At 41.6% G+C, this 20030-nt stretch overlaps 2 long non-coding RNA genes across 3 annotated transcripts in view; one reads left to right on the forward strand and one right to left on the reverse strand.

Moving 5' to 3' along the window:
• Window positions 1–351, reverse strand: part of LOC120387969 — a 64320-nt gene extending 63969 nt beyond the window's left edge. For both annotated transcript variants that reach the window (XR_005590459.1, XR_005590458.1), the window contains exon 1: window positions 290–351. This is a non-coding gene — a long non-coding RNA (uncharacterized LOC120387969). The remainder of the gene's footprint in view (window positions 1–289) is intronic.
• Window positions 352–1703: 1352 nt separating this feature from the next.
• Window positions 1704–3247, forward strand: LOC120387967. The gene is made up of 3 exons (XR_005590457.1): window positions 1704–1959; window positions 2104–2199; window positions 2813–3247. It is a non-coding gene; the product is annotated as an uncharacterized LOC120387967 (long non-coding RNA).
• Window positions 3248–20030: the final 16783 nt, after the last annotated feature.

Below are 20030 nucleotides of genomic sequence, written 5' to 3' on the forward strand. Positions count from 1 at the left end.
ACATACAGTGGGTCATTTGACTTCAGGTTTCCAGATTACACCTGCTCTAGAGACATTTAATAATATATTGAGAAATACCTATCTCAGAACCGGAAGGGACCCTGACAGGTCATTGAGTCCAGTCCCCTGCCTTCACTAGCAGTACCAAGTACTGATTTTGCCCTGATCTCTAAGTGGCCCCCTCAAGTATTGAACTCACAATCCTGGGTTTAAGCAGGCCAATGCTCAAACCACTGAGCTATCCCTCCCCACATGCTCATTAGTGAGAGACCCAGGGTTGGGGGAGTACCTCAGTGGAGTCTCCGTAGTATGTAGCAAGCTAAGGGCTGTGTCCTGTCCCCTTCACCTGCTATGAGAAAATGTTTTTTCTATGCCATTTGTATTACTTTGAGCCTTTTGTACCTGCTGTTTAATAAAATTGGCCTCGAGGAAAGGGACGGGGAACTGGATTCAAACATTTGGAAACCATTTGTAAAAACTGGTGTACAGATGCATCAACTAGGGCAGACCCAACCGTTGTTATAGATAAGGCATAAAGGATTAATCCGTCGGGCCACTAAGTCTAGTATCCTGCCTCTGACAGTGGCAAACTCTGTCTTCGGTTTCTCTTCTTTTACATTAAGAAAGGTATTTTACTCCATCTTCTCTTACAGATTAATAATCTGTAGAACTGCTTTGGGGAGATGAAATTTTATAGATGTTTTAAAGACAGACATTTACATTAAAGTGTGACTGGTTGGGGCTAGTGGGTTCTTAGGTCTTTAAGAACCATATCTGCCAGTGTTTGCATGAGCATGGTCCATGAGACTCCTCCAGCCTCAACAAAGACTAAAATTTACCAGTGTGAAGCTTTACAAACAGCTCTGTTGATGTATGTTATACTATTTGAATCCTTTCCTCATTTCCATTCTAAGTGGAAACCAATTTATAGCCTTGTAAAATGGAGCATTCTAATCATTATTTCTAGCATTAAAAATCACTTAACTAGACTGCAACTTTATATTAGTGAAGGACCATGTAAATTAAAACATGCCTTTAAGAGCTCAAAATCTTAGATAGGTAAGACAAAGACAGAACAATAGTGGAGAAAAGAGAGGGTTATTAGTGAAGAGAAGCTGTGGATTTGGAGGAGGAGGAGGGAGAATAGATGATTGATGAAAAAGGATGGTATTTTTCCAGCCATAGCAAGTAACATGATGGAAAGTATGGATTAGAGAGTGAAAGAGAGAAAGGTAATGGTAAGGTGAGAGGACTCACAAGAACACTGGGACTAAGGATATACCTACTATGCAATCTGAGGTCTGATTACAGATTGGGTAGACATATCTATGCTAAAAAGGCTAAAAACAGCTGTTTAGATGCAGCAGAACAGTCTGTATAAGCATGCTGGGAACCCTGGGTACCTACTCGTGTTGCTGAAACCTAGGCCTCTGCATCTACACTACTATTTTTAGCTATACTAGCACATGTAAAGCTAGTGCTCATATGTCTATACAAGCTGCAGTCAGCTCAGATTGTAATATTGACATATGATATGCAGGAGAGTGAGAGCATTATAAGAAAATCTGAGACCTATCTCTTTAAAGGCAAATGAGGAGCTGTCATGACAACTAACATGCAACAGTCCCTAGCCACTAGGGAATCTTTCCTACCTTTCCTGCAGTTGGGGGGCAGGGGGTGGGTGGGAGGAGAGGGACCTTTTTTCTCTTTCTTGCAAAGGTGTCAGAAATGAACTTCTGTGCTACTGTAGACCCTGGGATAGGGACTGAGAGGAGATGCTTTCTGCCTTGTTTATGCTATGGCTGGTGGCTGGGTCAGGTGGAATTGCTTTAACTGGTGTTCCTGTCTTCCTTGTCCTTGTGGGTGCTGTATCACTGGGGAACCTCAAGGGATGTCCTGATGGTACCTTTTTCTGCCCCAGAATGTCCCTGTCAGGAGACTGTGGAGCTGACATAGCAGGTTTTGTAACTGCCATATTGTGCTGAGCAACTGTCTGTTCTTGTCCCACCTGTCCCCTGCACTCCTATCCGAGAAACCCCTCCTGGGGCGATTTTCATACTACTTGCATCACTAATTCATAATATGCATTGTTTTGCCATCTAGGTGAAAGTCAGAGAAAAGACAGAGAAAGAAGGAAGGATAGAAGTAGAGAGAGAAGCAAAAGAGGGAATATTTCAACAAAAAGAAAAAGACTAACAGGTAATATAATCTAAAAATGGCTTGTAACTACTCTCAATCTTGCCTTCATTGCCCTGAAGCCTCTAAATTGCCTTCTTATAAGAGACTGCTTCTGCAAGCGATATTTTCTATTCCTTTTCTGGTTGAGAGGTCTCAGATTTCTGTGTTCCAGAATTATTACCTTGGCAACCAATAAACTTACACTAATCCATGTGAGATTTCCCCTTGAAATTATTTCTATATTGGAAGTGTCATGCAGGAGGCAAAATTAAGCTGAAGCTTGGAAGAGTTATGTTTAACATTTGATTCATTTTATCCATTATCTCCTTCTGAGAATTTTGAAACATGAGTACACCATGCAAAGGGATGAATCCTCTGCCCAGCACACAGCCTGAGTAACTGGGTTGTGTGAAGGAGATGTTTTTGAGGGCTGAGGGTGTGTGTGTGTGTGTTGTGGGGGGTAGAGGAATCTCCCTGGCTGCTGAGTAGGAGAACTGCTTCACAAGAGATACTGCAATCTCAGAACTGTGGGAGTCCATTGAACTTCTGTGCTGTCTCCTCTATGGAGGAGTTAAATGGCTGCTAGTTCCATGTAATTCCATATCCAGTGGGCCTATCTCTGCTTCTACCTCAGCTCAGCGTCCAAATCCACTGCATGTGGGGATATAAGAGAAGATCCTGCTGGGTGTATCTCCATAGTGCAGACAACCTATACAGACTGCCCGCCGACGACCGGGGTCTCTTGGCGTTTCATCTCTTCTTACTTGGCGTGGGTGTATCTAAACAACATCTATTTCTTATAACAGAGTGTTGATAGAATTTCTCAATAATTACCCTTGGGTGAGGAGGCTTCAGGCAAGACCCAGCAGTGCAATGCAGTCTTTGCAACCATTGTCCTAGTGGCAAGAATGTACAGAAATTTGATTTCTTGAAAGTAATCTTCACATTTTTTAAATTAAGGTTAAAATGTAATGCCTGACTCCCAATAAAATACAATGGAAGTCAGGTGTCTACCTCCATTAGGCATCTTTGAAAATCCTGCCTACACAAATTGAGCACTTGCAAACAAATCAGCAACTTTTAAGATATCCTGTTTTATACATGAATCTCATTGCAAGGGATTCTTGCCTATCTTAATTTGTGAGCTACAAATATATATATTTGCAAATGATAGCATTTCATACAGCTAAGCAACATTTTTTCATGTGTGTCCTTGTTTTGAATTTCTATTCTTATTTGTTACTGCTGGAGATTTATTGTCTGTCTGCCTCTCTCTTTTTGCCAAAAATGATGAAGAAGAAGAATATAAAAAAAAATACACAAGAGGGGATTTGTGAGCTTATGGCTAAAGCTCAAGACAGGAGACTGGGATTTTCTTTCCCACTCCTGACACAGACTTGGGCAAATCACTGAACATGTTTGTCTGTTACCCTTTCTGTAAAATGGGGATAATTACTCCCCTAATTCATGTGAGCTAATTTTATTAATGTTGGTAGAATCCTTTGAAATCTTAGGTGGAAAGTGCTATCAAAGTGCAAACTACTAGTAACATAAGCTTTCTGTCTCCATCCTCCAAAAAAGCCCCAAATAAAACCAGGGAAATAACAGTTAAAAACACCTGTGCATGTGCGCAACCCTCCTCCCCCCCAATAGATAAAGAATACAATACAACCACATGATCCAGAGAGATATTGAGTATCCACAACTTCCATAGAAGTTAATTTTTACTATGATTTATAATAAATATGATGAGGCTGAAAAAGTGTCCTATATCTTTAACATGCCTACATTTCAAATATATAGGGCCACTGAAGCTAGTAGAAAAAAGACTTTCTGAATTGACTGGGAGCAGGGTTGGGTCCATAGACGGAAAGGTTTCCTTTGTCCATAGTTTGATGTAAATAGTAAGCTTCTTTGAAGCAGGTTAAAGGAAGGCTTGCTCCAGCCACATCAATACAGATTAAAATATGACTGGTTTTAGCTAGTTGAGACATAGCTAATTTCAAGAGTGCAAACAACTTCACTTGTGCATGAATGCACACTGCCTACACCTCAGCACATTCTCTGCTATTTTATATCCTCTGCACCTCCTTAGACTCATGTATCAGCTATCAATGAGGCTTATTAACATTACTGCATGGATCACCTGGTAAGCCACCCATCCTTGTTAGTAAATTGTAGGAACATCTGGTTGCCTAAGGAATGGTATTAACCTCATTGCTGCCAGGCCCTTTGTGATATAACTTCCTTATATCATAACCCCTATTTTACAAAACAATCAGGGGAAAAGAGGAAATCATTTTCCACACAGCTCTACTTTAGAATTTATTTTACATCAGTTTCAGCATTGCCAACCCCCTGTGTTCAAAATCATGAGGTTGGCATAAATATCCTGAGAATAAAAAGGGTTGTTGGATCTTTTAATTTTCTTTCTTTTTTTTTTTTGAGCTGTCAGGGTGCATGTTTTCAAACTGGGTTTGAGCGAAGATAAGCTGATATTATATTCTTTGTGGGTCAGATTCTGATACCCTTCCTCATGCTGAGCAGCACCTTACTCTACAATAGCTCCCACTAACTTCAAAGGTACTACTCTACAAGAAAGACAGTGTGGTCTAGTGGATAGCTCACTGGTTTGGGACTCAAAAGACCTGAGTTATTCGAGTACATACAGCTGTGTAGTCCATGTTAGCATGCATGTGCCCAGAGCTCCAAAGCTGGAGCAAAAAATCCATCTAATGTGTGTACCCTTTTGAATGCCCTTGCTTCTAAATATGTTTTCTTACATTAGTTATAGATAATTTCTGCTATTGCTGTGCTTGGCAATTTGTTCTATAACTCACTCACCTTTTATGTAAAGAATTGTTGTGCGAATTGCTTTCCTGGTCCCCTATTTGTGCCAGCTGCTAGTTCAAACAGCTTGCTGACATCGATCTAACCTTAGCCTTCAGAATCTTATATGTCTCAGTATATTCCCCCCCTTACTCTCCTTCTTTTGAGGAAATGAAACTGAAATCAGGCTTCTTCCAGTATTGTTCAAGTCCCAAAATGTGAATAAGTTATTGATAGTCAAACATTGTAGTTTATGCTTCATTTGCTCTGTATAATGTGGTATTTAAAAAAAAACAAAAACAAAGAGAGAGAGAAACAAAACTCCCTAAATAGGGCATTTAAAAAATCCACTTTTTTTATTTTTCTTTTCCCTTTTTTCTTTGCTGCTTTTAAAGCCCCTATATTCTAATTTAGGAAAAGTCCCTGGAATGTGTACTGTTGTTCTAGCTCTGTAAGGTCACATAATTAAATGTATATTATTAAACTAATATTCCGCAACAAGTGTTTTGAAGTGCTATTGGGTAAAAACATATTAAACATTTTAAAAAGCACAGATTTTGGATCCGATTGTGCAAATACACAGTTACCGCCCGATTTTCAACACATGATGGGTATCTTCAGCTCCAATGAAGCTGAAGTAGCTGAGGGTGCTCAGCATTTGTGCAAATCTGGCCCTTTGAGCTATACAAATCCACAGCTGGCACTTCCATTCACAATCAATTGGAGTTGCACGAATTGATTGCTAGCAGTGCAAGGCCCTTAGTTAGCAATTCTGTGGTGGCTAAACCTTGATCTGACTACCACATGATGTGGATATGCAACTTTGGACAATGGTCACACCTTATCACCAAAAGATTTTCTCTAGTAGTTAAGATACATTTATTCTTTTTTAACTTTGTTTTTCATTGATCTTTAACACTGCTACTGTATGTGAATAAATCTTTCTCCTCTGCTGCTGCTATTTTCCTGTAGCTATAGTAGACGACAATTATCATAACCCACTTAAATGGGTTAACCTACTGAGGCCTTAAAATATGCCTTCCTTAAAGAAGATAAATCCCATCCAGCATTGCTAATAGATAATATGTACTTGGCTGTAGATTATGTTTATCAGATTATTATGTTAGGTGCTGAACAAATGCACAAATGCTTGGAAGTGGTTTAAGCTAAACAGGGACAAGGTGCTCTTATTCTGGAATAAGAATGGCCACACAGGGACCTATGCAATTCTAGCAATTCTGGAATTGCTAATTCTGCTTTAAATTCACACACAACCTTATTCCACAATAATTTACTTATGTAAAGTACTTATATTTTCTCTCTCTTTTTTTTAATAAAGGTTTTTTAACTTTTCACAGTGTCTTTTCAGTGTGGAGGTTGGAACTGCCCATAGTATTCCAAATATGGCTTTACTAGTGCAGCAAAAGGTGATGACACAACCTGCTAAACTGCACATATATATCCTCTATATATGTATCCCTTGTCAGTGGCATTGCAGTGAGAACTCATTCAGTTTACTATTGATAATTACTCCAAAAATCTCTTTCATCATGACTACTTTCCAAGTATTAGTTGACCTGTGTATATCTCTGCTATGTATTGGTATTCCATAAATGTATTATATTTATTTACATTCAGTCTTTGCCTGAGTAAATCCCTGTTTCCATTTGCAGGTTTTTTTTTCTTTTATTTTGCTCTTAATGTGATGGTTACACAATAGCTTTGTAATATCTGTAAATGTCATCATCTGTTAAGAGCCCAATGAGGGAGATAAGTGATGTGACGTTTATCCTAATCATAGAATAATAGAAATATAGGGCTTGAAGTGACATTGAGAGGTCACCTAGTCCAGCCTTCCATGCTGAAGCAGGACCAAGTAAACCTAGACTATCCCTGACTGGTGTTTGTCTAAACCAGGGGTCGGCAACCTTTCAGAAGTGATGTGCCGAGTCTTCATTTATTCACTTTGATTTCAGGTTTTGCGTGCCAGTAATACATTTTAACATTTTTAGAAGGTCTCTTTCTATAAGTCTATAATATATAAACAAACTATTGTTGTATGTAAAGTAAATAAGGTTTTTCAAATGTTTAAGATGCTTCATTTAAAATTAAATTAAAATGGACCCAGGCAGTGTGAGTGCCACTGAAAATCAGCTTGCGTGCCGCCTTCGGCACGCATGCCATAGGTTGCCTACCCCTGGTCTAAACTGTTTTTAAAAATTTCCAATGATGGGTATTCCACAACTTTCCTTGGTTCCAATATTTTATTATCCTCATAGTTAGGAAACTTTTCCTAATAGCTAAGCTAAATCTCCCTTGCTGCATATTAAACTAATTACTCCCTGTTGTACCTTCAGTAGACATTGAGAACACTTCATCACCATTCCTTTTATAACAGCCCTTAACATATTGAAAACTGTTACCAGGTCTGACCCTCTCCCCAACAGTCTACTTCTCAAGACTAAACAGGCCTACTTTTTTAACCTTTACTCATAGATCAGGTTTTCTAAACCTTTTTTTATTTTTGTTTCTTTCCTCTAGACTCTCCAATTTGTCCACATCTTTCTTACAGTGTGGTGCTCAAAACTAGACACACTACTCCAGCAGAGGCCTCACCAGTGCTAAGTAGTTTAGGACCATTTACCTCTTATGTTTTAGCTATAACATTCCTGTTACTACACACCAGAATTATAGTAGCCTTTTTCACAACTACCTCACACGGTTGGCTCACATTCAATTTGTGTTCCACAATAACCCTCGGATCCTTATCTGCAGTAGTACTACCTAACCAGTAAATTTGTAGTTTTGCATTTGATTTTTTCTTCCTAAGTCTACTACTTCACACTTGTCTTTATTGAATTTCATCTTTGATTTCAGAACAATTCTCCATTTTGTCAAGGTTGTTTTGAATTCTAATTCTGTCCTCCAAAGTGCTTGAAACCCCTCCCAGCTTGGTGAATGTAACAGGTATTGCAACTGCATGCAATATCTTTGGGGACCATATTGTGTTAAGTGTATGAATGTTTTATGTAACACTACGGGCCAGGGATTGTGTGTAACTCCATAGAGGAGGGTTGCCACAGCTCAGTCAGGAACTAAAAAGAGTTAGGGGGATGGCTAAGGAGAATCACTTAGATTATAAACACCTCCAGAGAGGAAGCATTCCCTGTGGAGGCTTGCATTTATTGGTTCAAACTGTTTTATATTCAAAAACCAACAGATAAGGAAAGGGCTTTTGATATAAAAAGGCTGGGTTTAAATGGACACCTTCTTTCTCATCTACCAAATGGACAGACCCTTCTGTCCAAGGGCCCCAACCCTGGAGGAAGGGTAAGAAAGACTTTGCCCTAATAAGGCCACATAAGATCAATAGGTGTCCCCTGGTAAGCTTTTAACATGTGTATAAGAACTTTTATTGTTTTTATGTATTTTTTCTGTAATGCTCTTATCCCAAGAATAAATGCAATTTGCTTTGTGAAGGCTGGTTGATAACTAGTATACCCTATAATAGACCCCGGTAAAGAGTTAACCATGGGCAATGGACCCCGGTGAGGTCTGATGGGGAACTGTAGTGAGATTTAAGCCTAAACCACTGGTTGAAAGAGAGAGAACTGGGGGTCTCCCCACCCCAAGAGAGTGACAATTGGGAAGCCTAATATCTTATTTAGATGCCCTCAAAGAAGACCTAGAGCCAGTGCTTAATTTGTGTCAGGGCTTGGCAGTTCATAGCCACAGCACCTCTGGGCTTGCCATGCCAGTTATTAAATTAAAAAATCTGCTTAAGCCCCAGCACCTCTTTCATTACAAATTAAAGACTGACGGGGAGGAAAAGGGGACGGGTGTCAAAGGTGCAGTTAACCCTGAAACTGTGTCAGTGTCATATACAAATTTTATAAGCATACTCTCTACTCCATTATCCAAGTCATTAATAAAAATATTAAATAGCACTGGACCCACGGCAGATCCCTGCAGGACCCACTAGATATGTCCCCCCAGTTTGACAGTGAACCATGGATAACTACTCTTTGCGTGCATTTTTTTCAACCAGTTATGCCGCCCCCATTATAGTAATTTCAGCTAGATCACATTTCCCTGGATTGTTTATGAGAATATTATGTGGGACTATGTCAAAAGTCTTACTAAAACCAAGTTATATCATGTCCACTGCTTCTCCCTTATCAACGAGGCCTATCAAAGAAGGAAATTAAGTTGGTATGATTGATTTGTTCTTCAGAAATGAATATTGGCAATTATTTATCACCCTATTAGCCTCTACTTATCTACAAAATGATTGTTTAATGTTTTTTTTCCACTATCTTTCCAAGTATCAAGGCTAGGCTATTAAAAATAGGTACTAAGTCTGTCCTTTTCTAGCCTTCTGGGAATGCACCTGACCCATCCTCCATGAGTTCTCAAAGATCATCCCGATGGTTCCTGTAGGCTGCACTAACAGGATATGGCCAGCAGAGTAAGTACAGCCTAGTGTTGTCAATCAAGGCATGTGTTGTGTGACCTCTAAGTCTGGACATGCGCAGAAGGGACTTCTAGCCTGAGGTACACAGGTCTCAGCATCTTGCTTATGGTTCATATGAAAGGTACTGTTTAGCAACAACAGTTCTACATTGGTTGACAAGTTTACCTAACAACAGCTTAGGCATATCTATCTATCTATCTATCTAATCCCATTGTGACTCTGCCTGGTCAGTAGAGTTTATTAATTAAATACTTACCTGAGTTCCAAATAGTCAGTACGCAAACAAACCAGGAGGGTAGCAGGAGGAGCCAGAGGGGATTACCACCATCCAGAGGAAGTATATGGGTGGTAGCTAGCCAGATAGCGCCCAACAGTTCTGACATGGCTTCATCTACTTCCTTAAGTCCCCTAGAGTGAATTTTGCCAGGCCTGGCTGATTTCAATACACCTAATTTAGCTCAATATTCTGTAACTTGTTCTTCCTTATTCGGCTTGTGTTTCCTTCCCCTTTGCTGTTAATATTGATTGTGTTAGGCATCTGGTCACAATTAATCTTTTTAGTGAAGACTGAAGCAAAATAGGCATTAAACACCTCAGCTTTCTTGGCATCATCTGTTATTAGCTCTTCTTCCCACTTAACTAGTGGACTTACACGTCCCTTTGACTTTCTCTTGCTCCTAGTGTACTTATAGAGCCTCTTCTTGCCATTTATGTCCTTTGTTAGGTGTAATTCATTACACTGTCAGTATTCCTGAACTCCTTTTCCCTTAGATTTTCTTCCAGTGGGATCTTACCTTCCAGTTCTCTGAGTTTCTTCGTCTGAGTTTTTTAAATCCATTGTCTTTATTCTGAAATCTCACTCCTTCTTTTCTGTAGAATCAAGAAATCTATCATTTCATGATCACTTTCATCCAAATTGCCTTTAACTTTCAGATCTATAACCAATTCCCCTGTTAGTCAAAACTGAGTATAAAATGGCTGTCCCCCGGGTTACTATTTTCACCTTCTGAAACAAGAATTTGTCCCAAATACATTCCAAGAATTTACTGGACATTTTGTGTTTTGCCATATTACTTTTCCAACAGATGTTTGGGTAGTTTAAGTTCCCCATTTCTATCTGCTCTTGTGTTTTGTATATAGCTGTGACATGTTTTAGACATGCCTCATCCTCCTGATGTGGTGGTCTATAATAGATCCCTATTATGACATTGCCCTTATTTTCCCCCTTTTAGCTTCACAAGGAGACTGTCAACTGGTGTGCTTTTTACCTCCTTCTGGATCTCAGAACAAGTGGCTATGTTTTTGATGTGTAATGCAACATCTTATCCTTTTCCCCCCTCCTGGTCTTTCCTGAACAAGCTATACCTCTCTATACCAATATTCTAATAATGAGATTTATTCCACCAAGTCTCTGTGATACCAATTAAATAATAGTTTAGCTCAGGGTTTCTCAAACAGGGGTTGCCACGTGTGTAGGAAAAGCCCCTGGCGGGCTGGGCCAGTTTGTTTACCTGCCCTATCCGTAGGTCCAGCCGATCATGGCTCCCACTGGCCGTGGTTCACTGCTCCGAGCCATTGGGAGCTGCTGGAAGCGGTGGCCAGTAGTTCCTCGGCCCGCGCTGCTTCCAGCAACTCCCATTGGCCTGGAGCAGCGATCCCCGGCCAGTGGGAGCCGGGATCGGCTGGACTTGTGGACGGGGCCAATAAGCACACTGGCCCGGCCTGCCAGGGGCTTTCTCTATACAAGCGGTGACCCCTGTTTGAGAAACCCTGGTTTAGCTTGTGTAGTAAGATTTTCATTCTTCCTCCTTATTCCCCGTACCCCTTGCATTTGTATATAGACATCTAAGATGTCAGATCTGCAGAAGGATGTCTCCATCCCTTTGGAAGATCATTCCCAACCACCACCATCCTATGTATCCTGCTCTTGGGGATGGTGGCCAAGAGCCTCCCAGCCTTGGGTGGCAGTAGCTGCTTTTCCTCAGCCATTGGAATCTGCTCCTCTCAATCTTGATGGATGGGGAATCTTGGTGGGCAGCTGAGCACTGTCAGCTGCCCAAGGTGTCCCCATAGCCTGTCTACTTCCTCCTCTGGTGCCACTCTAGTCTTCTGTAGTCAACTAGCATCTTCCATCCCAGACATCTCTGTGTGCATCCTGTCAATGAAGTCCTGGAGCTCCCAGATTCTATACAAACAAGACATCTTCTCCTGCAGCTCTCCTGCCTGCTTCCTGAGGGACTCCACCGACAGACATTTCTCATATTAGATGGTTTTCCCTGCTGGCTCTCTTTGGCAGGGACATGCTGACTGCATTCCCAGCAAGTCAAGACCACAATCTGGGTAGAAACCTCCAGGGTCAGGATGCCTGTGTGGCCAGGGGCTCCACAAGTGCAGGCAGAAGAAGAGCTAGTAGTGGTACTGGCAGTATGCCATTTTCCTCTTATTGTGGGTTCTTCCCTGTGGAGTACCTGATGTTTAACTCTGCTGGCTAGCTTAATTAGTCTCCCAACTGCCTTCATCTCACCAGCCACATGTCTTGTAGCATTTTTAAATCTTCAACTGCAAGGTATAGTATCATAGAGGTACAGAGTACTATTATATACTCCATATTAAAATAGCTGGTTATTAACAATCTTAAGATTGCACTCTCATCAGGAAATGTATGTACAATCTTACTCTTCTCCATCATGTGTGTGAATTACATTGCAGCCTTCTGTCACATATATTTTACAAATACCTAAATATTAGTGCACTTTTCTATAACCTTGGATACAGCATGTAGCATCTTGATTTCTTTTCTATTCTTTTATATTTATGTTACATTATTTTCATTGTCAGAATGGTTCAGTGGATATGAATTGATTTAGACTTTTTTTTTTATAAGTACTCTTTTCTCTATGGTGTGCATTTGGTTAATTTTGTCATTACTCATCTACTATACATTTTCTCTTCCATCCATAACACAGCCTTTTTTAGCTGCAGTTTGGGGCATTAGTCTGTTAACTGTGAAGTTAATTTAGCAGTGTGTGTATGCATGCACAACATAGCTTTCCTGAAGTGCAATTCAGAGGGTATGATAGTTAGCTGCAAAGTTAAGTGGCCTATATATGCCAGCAAAATGTCATTATTACCCTGTGGTGATACACTTAATCTGTAGCATGTTGTGTAAGTACTTCTCACTGTATGTACATCATATAAATGACTTTCAAGGACTGTTAATAGTATAGAGTACAAGAAGCTACACATGTAACTCAGGTGATAGAAATGCTAGAAATATTTGAGATTGTAGGTGATTGTGTAATTAAGGGCTGCATCATATACTCAAGGAAGCAGAGTTAAGGAGGGCAACCTTACCATTGTCATCATGATTTTTTGAGCACTTAACTGTGCAACATTAATGTTCTATTATTCCATTGACCTAGCGTTGTCTACATGAGGGGGTTAGGCCAGCTTAGTTACATCTCTCAGGGGTGTGAAAAATCCACACTTCTGTGAGACATAGCTATGCCAATGAAAGTTTTCAGTGTAGAGCAGCCTTCAGTCATTCATGAAACCTGTGATGAGGCAGAGTTCTTTTTAAATACTGCCTGCTAATGGAATGTTTGAAGCACTATTTAGGATGACGGACCCTGCTTGCTGAGATTAACTGGGCTACCAAAACCCTTTATATGCCTCAGACAGAAAATAATTCTGTTGCTCCAACAGAACCTGGAAGTTTGAGTATGATGTGCCTGAGAACTGAAGATAAATCTACTCTTCGGTGCAGGTGCTTCTTCAAACTCCATTTGTACTGGGAGGTATCAGAGATAAAACCAGAGGCTTTAACCAGATCATGACTTGATCTCATCTTTAATACTCCATGGTCACTGTTGGAGGGATGATTGTATATGAGCCCTCAGGACATCCCTATACCATCCCTAGTAGGATCTCAGTCTTTCCAGACTATTACCAGTGGTGGAACATTTTAACAAGACCTTGAAGAGCATGCTATGCAAATTTGTGGAAGAGAATCCGCGACAGTGGGATACGTTACTCCCAGCCTTGTTATTTGCTATATGGGAGGTACCCCAACCCTCCACAGGGTTCTCCCTCTTTGAACTCCTATATGGGAGACAACCCTGAGGTATCCTGGACCTTCTGAAGGAGGGATGGGAAGAGCAGGAAACCCAGGTAACGGGGGTGGTCCACCATGTGCTACAGCTGTGGGACAGGCTTCAGATGCTAGGGACCTTCACTAAAGAGAATCTGGAACCGGTGCAGCAGAGTCAGGCACAACACAATAACCAAGGAGTCAGGCTACGGAGCTTTGAACCCAGAGATCGGGTCCTAATCCTGTTGCCCTCCACCAAATCCAAACTATTGGCTAAGTGGCAAGGCCCCTTTGAAGTCACATGGCAGATCGGGCTGGTTGATTATGAGGTTAGGCTACCAGGCCGGTGCCATGAGCCACACACATACCATGTCAATTTGTTAAAAGCCTGGAGAAGCAGGGAGATGTTACTAATCTGCCTGCCCTCCCGAACCAGAATTATAACCCCTGGGTGATGAACCCTTAGAGAATGGGCCTGTAGTGTTAGGAACAGGGCTCAATCCAACCCAGAGAGAGTAAATCAAAGGACTCCTGCAGTCCTACCCAGAGGTCTTGTCAGCCCGGCCAGGATGGACGACCATCATGAATCATATTGCCACTGTACCACAACCCCCGACGGCCCCTGCCCAAGATGATGTTGGAGGCTGTTCGGAAGGAACTGGAGGTCATGTTAGACATGGGTGTGATAGAAGAATCCATAGTAACTGGTGAAGCCCAATAGTCCTAGTTCCAAAACTGAATGGCTCCTGACTTGTATTGACTTTAGAAAAGTGAATGATATATCTCCATCTGACACCTACCCAATGCCACGGGTCAATGAACTCCTTGAGAGGTTAGGGAGTGCCAAGTTCCTATCAACTCTGGATCTCACCAAGGGGTATTGGCAGATCCCTCTGACCCTGACTTCATGCCTGAAGATGGCTTTCCCACCCCCCTTTCACCTACACCAATTTGTGACCATGCAATTCGGGTTACACGGAGCAGCGGCTACCTTCCAGTGATTTATGGATTGGATATTGCAATCCCATGGGCGGTACGCTGCTGCTTATATAGATGGCATCATTGTGTACAACACCAGCTGGGAAGACCACCGCTCATTCCTCTCCCAGTAGTTGGGACCTCCTTTGAATGAATAGGACTTAACTTGGTGGGCCCACTACAAAAGAGTGCATTTGGCCACCAGTACATCCTTGTGATCATGGATTATGTGACACGGTACCATTACAGACTGCCTCTGCCTCTAAGATAGCCACCGAACTCATCAAGGTCTTCACCTAGGTAGGGTTACCCCATGAAATCTTAACGGATCAGGGGACAAATGTGACTTCCTGATTGATGGCTGACCTCTGCCATCTTTTAAGTAAATGAGCCCTCAGGACTGTACCATCCCTGTAGACTACCAGGCTCTGGTCTGCAGACAAGAAACTATGGTTCAAAACAAAAACAATCATCCCTCTTGAGATACGAGAGACACTCCACTAGATCAGGCAGGAATATTACCTAATTTCTTTAGTTGCATTAAGAAGAAAATAACGTAAGCACCTCCAAAGAAGACACAATTCCCCTGCACAGTAGTGGCTCTTTTAACATGGATTGTGCTTATCAATGAGGTTGCACTCCTTTTCTAAACTACATCCCAATGATATACATTACATTACTATTGCCATTGATTTTCTTGAGGGAAGGAGCTGAGTTTTAGGCATTAATCATGAAAGGAGCTAACACCCCTCACGAATCCATTATTTTGTAACTTTTTCATCAGAAGAAAACAACTTTTTATCAACCAGTTAGGATTCTTCAGTGTGAAAAGCCAACACAAAGTATTCTAAGGAACATTATAAACTTCCGAATGGTGGTGAATTCAGAAACCCAAATGATAAGTAATAAGCTATAATTTATTTCATTAAAATTTTTGAATTAATATTAAGTTTGCACAGATAAGCAGCTATAACCATAGTTTCTGAATACCTCACAAGCTTAATACATTTATCCTCACTCCACCACCACGAGATAGGGCAGTATTATTGTTATCCCCATATTATACAGAGCGGTATGATTCAATGTACACCCAAATCAACGGGTTGAAATTTATTTATGTAGCCCTCCTTCCTACTTCAGGGACTCCAAATCAGGGAATGCAAAATATTTCCCCACCCCCAAATCTCACTTTCAGATGATGTTTTCAAAGTCCAATAATAATGTATCTCTTATCAATAGTAACTGGTTTACCTGACTCTTCAGCAGTTTACTATTTACAATGATAAGAAGTGTCACTGGGCCAAATATTATTTAAAAAATAAACAAAATGTTATTCCCCTCTGTGACAGGGTTGGGGGAAACCCTGTGCTGTGCAGGGTGAATGCACCCACCTCTTTTAGGGAAAAAAGGGGAAGGGGGTGTACATATCTTACGTCTACATCCCTCCCAGCCTGAGTCCATACGCTCGCCCTTATCAGCAGGGTAGTATGGCCTAGTGGCCGGAGCCTATAAATTTGCCCTTGTCACTGGGCAGTAAGGCCTAGGTGCCCGTGTCCATGAATTCACCCCTTTTTGAAGAGCAGTAAGGCCCAATGGCAGGAGTCAGGAAATCTGCCCCTTCTTGCAGGGCAGTAAGGCCTAGTGGCCCAAGTCAATAACATAGTCCCTCCTTGCAGGGCAGTTAGATCTAGCAGACAATGTCGGACACTGGGGGACGGGTTGCAGGGGAATCTGGGCCCTGACTTTCCACTGGACCCCAACCCAGGGCCCTGGTAGTGGCTGTAGCATAGGTCGCTGAGTCAGCAGGGAAAGGCTCCTACTTAAAGATGCTGTCTCAAGGCTTCGGCTCACTCACTGGTCCGCCATCGGATTCTCTTGGGCTGCCTCCCTGTTATCCCTGCTGCTATGGTCTGGGCCTCCCTGTACCTCTAGGTTCTCTGGTCTGCCTCCAAACTCTGCAAAGCCTCCGGGGTTACAGACTCATAGACTTTAAGATCCTAAGGGATCATTATGATCTTCTAGTCTGACCTTCTGCACAATGCAGGCCACAGAATCTCACTAACCCACTCCTGTAACAAACCCCTGACCTACGTCTAAGCTATTGAAGTCCTCAACTTGTGGTTTAAAAACTTCAAGTGCAGAGAATCCTTCAGCAAGTGACCCGTGCCCCATGCTGCAGAGGAAGGCGAAAAATCCCCAGGGCCTCTGCCAATCTGCACTGGAGGAAAATTCCTTCCTGATCCCAAATATGGCAGTCAGCTAAACCCTGAGCCTGTGGGCAAGACTCACCAGCCAGAGACTCAGGAAAGAATTCTCTGTAGTAATTAAGATCACACCCTATCTAGTGTCCCATCACAGGCCATTGGGCATAGTTACTGCTAATAGTTAAAGATCAATTAATTGCTAAATTTAGGCTATCCCATCATACAATCCCTTCCATAAACTTATCAAGCTTAGCCAGATATGTCTTTTGCTTCCACTACTCCCCTTGGAAGGCTATTCCAGAACTTCACTCCTCTGATGGTTAGAAACCTTCATCTAATTTCAAGTCTAAACTTCCTGATGGACAGTTTATATCCATTTGTTCTTGTGTCCATATTGGTACTGAGCTTAAAAAGTTCCTCTTCCTTCCTGGTATTTATCCCTCTGATATATTTATAGAGAGCAATCATATCTCCCTTCAGCCTTCTTTTGGTTAGGCTAAACAAGCCAATCTCTTTGAGTCTCCTTTCATAAGACAGGTTTTCTATTCCTCGGATCATCCTAGTCGCCCTTCTCTGTACCTCTTTCAGTTTGAATTCATCCTTCTTAAACATGGGAGAGTAGAACTGCACACAATATTCCAGATGAGGTCTCACCAGTGCCTTGTATAACAGTACTAACACCTCCTCATCTCTACTGGAAATACCTCGCCTGATGCATTCCAAGACCATATTAGCTTTTTTCACAGCCATATCACATTGGAGGCTCATAATCATCCTGTGATCAACCAATACTCTAAGGTCCTTCTCCTCCTCAGTTACTTCCAACTGATGCCTCCTCAGCTTATAAAAATAGTTCTTATTATTATTCCCTAAATGCATGACCTTGCACTTTTCACTATTAAATTTCATCCTATTACTATTACTCCAGTTTACAAGGTCATCCAGATCTTCCTGTAGGATATCCCGGTCCCTCTCTGTATTGGCAATACCTCCCAGCTTTGTGTCATCCACAAACTTTATTAGCACATTCCCACTTTTTGTGCCAAGGTCAGTAATAAAAAGATTAAATAAGACTGGTCCTAAAACTGATCCCTGAGGAATTCCACTAGTAACCTCCTTCCAGCCTGACAGTTCACCTTTCAGCATGACCCGTTGTAGTTTCCCCTTTAACCAGTTCCTTATCCACTTTTCAATTTTCATATTGATCCCCATCTTTTCCAATTTAGCTAATAATTCCCCATGTGGAACCATATCAAATGCCTTACTGAAATCGAGGTAAATTAGATCCACCGCGTTTCCCTTGTCTAAAAAATCTGTTACCTTCTCAAAGAAGGAGATCAGGTTGGTTTGGCATGATCTACCTTTTGTACAACCATGTTGTATTTTGTCCCAATTACCATTGACCTCAATGTCATTAACTACTTTCTCCTTCAAAATTTTTTCCAAGACCTTGCATACTACAGATGTCAAACTAACAGTCCTGTAGTTACCTGGATCACAGTTCCTACTTTTAAGAAAGGGAAAAAAATATGTTAGCAATTCTCCGGTCATACGGTACAACCCCTGAGTTTACAGATTCATTAAAAATTCTTGCCAATGGGCTTGCAATTTCATGTACCAGTTCCTTTAATATTCTTGGATGAAGATTATCTGGGCCCCCCGATTTATTCCCATTAAGCTGTTTGAGTTTGGCTTCTACCTCGGATGTGGTAATTCCTACCTTCATATCCTCATTTCCATTTGTCATCCTACCATTATTCCTAAACTCCTCATTAGCCTCATTAAAGACTGAGGCAAAGTATTTGTTTAGATATTGGGCCATGCCTAAATCATCCTTAACCTCCACTCCATCTTCAGTGTTTAGTGGTCCCACTTCTTCTTTGTTTTCTTCTTATGTATATGGCTATAGAACCTTTTACTATTGGTTTTAATTCCCTTTGCAGGGTCCAACTCTACATGGCTTTTGGCCTTTCTCACTTTATCCCTACATAAATAAGGTTCTGACCTCAATAAGGTAGCTTTCCTTGCGGATCCCTCCCATCTTTCACTCCTTGTAGGCTTCCTGCTTTTTCTTAATCACCTCTCTGAGATGCTTGCTCATCCTGCTTGGTCTACAACTCCTGCCTATGAGTTTTTTCCCCTTTTTTGGGATGCAGGCTTCTGATAGTTTCTGCAACCTTGACTCCACTTCCCTAACTAATTACCTTAATTTTTAAAAATTAGCCCTTTTGAAATAAAAAATCCTAGTCACAGATCTATTTTTGTTTATCCTTCCATTTAGTTTGAACTGAATTAACTCATGATCACTCGAACTAAGGTTATCCCCTACAACCATTTATTCTATCAGGTCCTCACTACTCACAAAAACCAAATCTAAAATGGCATCCCCTCTTGTTGGTTCAGCAACTACTTGGTGAAAGAATCCATCAGCTATCACATCCAGGAAAATCTGATCCCTATTATTACTACTAGCACTTGTCCTCCAATCTATATCTGGGAAGTTAAAGTCTCCCATGACATTCCTCCTGGTGTCTGATAACGCTTGTACTCCTCAGTCCTCCAGCAGCACACCCTCTCAGCTCCTTGCGCCTCTTGCTCCCAGCTCCTCACATGCGCACCACAAGCTGAAGTGAGCTCCTTTTTAAACTCAGGTGCCCTGATTAGCCTGCCTTAATTGAGTCTAGCAACTTCTTGATTGGCTACAGGTGTTCTAATCAGCCTGTCTGCCTTAATTGTTTCCAGAAAGTTCCTGATTGTTCTGGAACCTTCCCTGTTACCTTACCCAGGGAAAGGGCACCTACTTCACCTGGGGCTAATATATCTGCCTTCTATCACTCTCCTGTAGCCATCTGCCCTGACCCTGTCACAACTGGTACACCTGGAGCATACCCAGTAGGGTGAAGGGGGTGTGGCTTCCTCAGCCCACAATATAGGATTAACCCTTTCCTGTCCAGTGCATGGCAAGTGCACCCCATCACACCCTCACTTTCTCTTCCATGGCAATCTTTAACACCTATCAGTTAACAGGGAATATGTCACTCTTCTGCTTTCACAATTTATTTTATTTGTCTTGTTTTTCTAGAAATTGCTTTTCTCATTCAGGACCTCTTTCCCTGAGTGCCTCATGATGCCTTTCTACTGAAGCTCTCAGCCTGGGACACCTGTAGTCAGCCACAGGCATGTACTTTATGTCAATGTACTGGGTAGCCCTAGTTCAATGCTTTGGATCCCAGAACCTGCTAACAGTACCACAGACTTCCACTGGTCTCCACCAGCC

This window comes from Mauremys reevesii, linkage group 1 (assembly GCF_016161935.1).
Source record: "Mauremys reevesii isolate NIE-2019 linkage group 1, ASM1616193v1, whole genome shotgun sequence".
NCBI classification, from domain to species: domain Eukaryota; kingdom Metazoa; phylum Chordata; order Testudines; family Geoemydidae; genus Mauremys; species Mauremys reevesii.